General features: G+C 44.7%; 1 pseudogene; it reads right to left on the bottom strand.

Moving 5' to 3' along the window:
* Window positions 1-895: 895 nt before the first annotated feature.
* On the bottom strand, window positions 896-1,746 carry LOC122221362 (annotated as a pseudogene).
* Between the last annotated feature and the right edge of the window lie 1,571 nt (window positions 1,747-3,317).

Genomic DNA, 3,317 nt, shown 5'->3' with positions numbered 1-3,317 from the left:
TTAAAAAAAAATAAAGGATGCCAAGATCACATCACCCTCTTCAATACATTAAGAGAAAAGATTCCATTCCAGATCCCACCCTTGGTCTCCATCTGCCTCCATTTATAGGAGTTTTGGTTATGGCCCAAAGCGAAATCGCCCCTTTTGATAAAAATATGGTGGTGTCTGCCATGAACCATGTTTGGAAGAAGAAGCATGATGTCAAAAAGACACGTGAAACCCAGGACCCAATCACCTGTGTCCAGCCGACAAAATAAAACCTCTCTTTTAGGTAGCAGCTACCATAGACAGCAAGAGTTCGCAACTAGAGATTCAGCTACGCTCCTGACTTAGTAACAAACAGGTAGTCGAGAGCAAAGGTGCTTCCACATCCAAAATGGTTCAACCGCGTTGACAGATTGTTTCGTCCTCCCTCCCCCTTCACATCCCTTATTTCTAATTCTTTCTTGAGTTCATTGCTTCACAATCTAACGATGCCATAAATGGCATATGCAGTTCCTTGAAATTATCCTAAAAGGGGTGTGTACATGCTAGTCATAACATGAAAAAAAAGCCTCCTCTAATTTGTTCCCATATTTGCAGCGTACATTTTCTTTAGCTAGTCTGCAGGGTCTCCTGTAAGCATTTTACTATTACTTTTAACATACTCAAACAATAACTGTTTGCATAGAGAAGGGATTCCCTTCCGTTGTACTTCAAATAGCCACCAAATGCTTTTAGTTATTCCATTTATATAGGACCTTTTTCTCTCTCTTCTAAAAGATCTTTCAATATGATCTAGGTGGGGGCAGAATTTTTTTTTTTTAAGTTTCATCCTAAAACAAAGAACAACACAGCCAGAGAAAAGGAGAGAGCAAGTGTGAACACGTCCCTCCCATGCGGCCAGACTACATCCTCACAGGTCAATATCCCGCACATCTGTAGGGGTGCTGGCCTGGTCCAGTTCATCCTCTGACCTGGACCCATCCCTCTGGTCCTGACAGAAATACTGCAGGCCGTTGAGCAGCACCACCTCAATCTGCTCCTGGCAGGCTTTGAGGCAGTCCACATCTGTGTTGGTGATCTTGACCAGCAGATCTACCAGGGCATTACTGGTGAGTGAGCTCACGTCCTCATCCTGCTGGAGCCCATAGATGGCAACTCCAACACTTCCAGTTACAATCATCGATGGCAGGTACATGGCGAGCTTAAAGTTGGTAGCACACAGAGCAATGAAAGTCTGCACATGCTTGCGGATCAGAGACAACTTCTTGCTGGGCTGGGGCAGCTTGCGAAGGATGTGCTAGATGAGGTCGTGAGGAGTGACAGCCGCCAGGTTCCACTTCAACTTCCCCAACACCACCAGCTCCCACTCCAGCAGCTCCTGAGGTTTGATGGAGTTGTTGGTGTAAATGCACAACTTCTCTGCTGTCAGAGGGGTGGTCTCTGAGCTTGGAGGCCAGGAACATGCAGATAGCACCCAGGAGTTGGGACCCCAGCCAAGAAGTGGTCCAGGCAATTCATGGCCAAAGGTAAGACCTCTTCTTCACACTTCTGTTCCTCACAGACCTCCAGCTCCAGGTGGCACCCTTCTGCACATGTAGGGCTGGATGTCCTTCTGCACACATTTGAAGTAGGAGCACTGGGAAGATAGTGCTCCTCGATGGTGAGCAAGTTCTGTAAAACGCAGTCACTGTAGAGCAGGTTGGCGTCCGGCATGGCCCTGAAGACGGGGTCCGCCTTGCAGCACAGCAGGTTCGTGGTCAGCTGGGTGCCCGCTCACTCCCTTGCTTTCTCTGGATTGGAAAAACTGGGGGGGAGTTTGGAGGGGGGAGGGGAGAGCTTTCCCCTTACCTCTTTCCTTTGGCTAAATAAGGGGTTTTCAGGAGAAAAGTTATGGGACAGAGAGAAAGAGGCTGGGGGAGAAGAGAAGAAAGGGATGAGCAGTGGGAGAGGAGAGCCTCGGGGGCTGCTAACTCTGCCTGCCCTCCCCTTCAAACTTTACAGTCTTTGTTTTAAAATCTAGTTTGTCTGATATGAATATGGCTATTCCAGCTTTCTTTTGATGTCCATTAGCATGACAGATGATTTTCCATTCCCTCACGTTCAATCTGCAGGTGTCTTTAGGTATAAAATGCGTCTTGTAGGAAGTATATGGATGGATCTAGGGTTTTTTTTTTTTTTAATCCATTCTGATATCCTATTTCTTTTGATTGGAGCTTTTAGTCCACTTACATTCAGGGTGATTATTGAAAGGTAGGAATTTAGTGCCATTGTATGACCTGAAGATTTGGTGTTTCTGATGATGTCCTCTGGTCCTTTGTAGTCTTGTTGCTTTGGTCTTCCTTTTTTTTTTTTTTTTCCCTCAGATCAGAGAGTCCCCTTTAAAATTTCTTGCAGGGCTGGTTGAGTGGTCACTAACTCCTTTAGATTTTGTTTGGGAAGCTCTTTTTCTGTCCTTCTATTCTGAACAACAGCCTTGCTGGATAAAGGATTCTTGGCTGCATATTTTCCCTATTCAGCACATTGAATATTTCCTGCCACTCCCTTCTGGCCTGCCAAGTTTCAGTGGACAGGTCTGCTGCAAACCTTATGTGTCTACCCTTATAGGGACCTTTTCTCCCTAGCCGCTTTCAGAGTTCTGTCTCTTTTTAAAAATTTTTTTATTTAAAAATTTTTAATGTTTATTTATTTTTGAGAGAGAGAGAGAGAGAGAGAGAGAGAGAGAGAGAGAGAGAGAGGCAAAGGGAGATGGAGACACAGAATGTGAAGCAGGCTCCAGGCTCTGAGCTGTCAGCACAGAGCCTGACACAGGGCTCAAACTTATGAACTGTGAGATCATGACCTGAGCCGAAGTTGGATGCTTAACTGATTGAGCCACCCAGGCACCCTTCAGAGTTCTGTCTTTATCTTTGTATTTTGCAAGTTTCTGTATGATATGTCATGATGTTGACCTGTTCTTGTTGATTTTGAGGGGAGTTCTCTGTGCCTCTTGGACTTGAATGCCTGTTTCCTTCCCCAGATTAGGGACGTTCTCAGCTATAATTTGTTCAAATAAACCTTCTGCTCTTATTCCCTCTCTTCTTCTGAGACTCCTATGGTATGGATAGTGTTTCATTTCATGGAATCACTAAGTTCTCTAAGTTTCCCCTCATGATCTACTAACTACCTTGCCCTCTTTTTTTTCCAGCTTCATTATTTTCCATAATTTTATCTTCTATATCACCTACTCTCTCCTGTGCTTCTTCAATCCTCACTGTGATTGTATCCAGTTGGTTTTGCATCTCAGTTATAACATCTTTTATTTCAGCCTGACTAGTTTTTAGGTCTTTGATCTC

The sequence above is a fragment of the Panthera leo genome, chromosome B3, assembly GCF_018350215.1.
Source record: "Panthera leo isolate Ple1 chromosome B3, P.leo_Ple1_pat1.1, whole genome shotgun sequence".
Classification (NCBI taxonomy): domain Eukaryota; kingdom Metazoa; phylum Chordata; class Mammalia; order Carnivora; family Felidae; genus Panthera; species Panthera leo.
The sequence above is the reverse complement of the archived record's forward strand: the minus strand, read 5'-3'. Positions and strand labels throughout refer to the sequence as shown.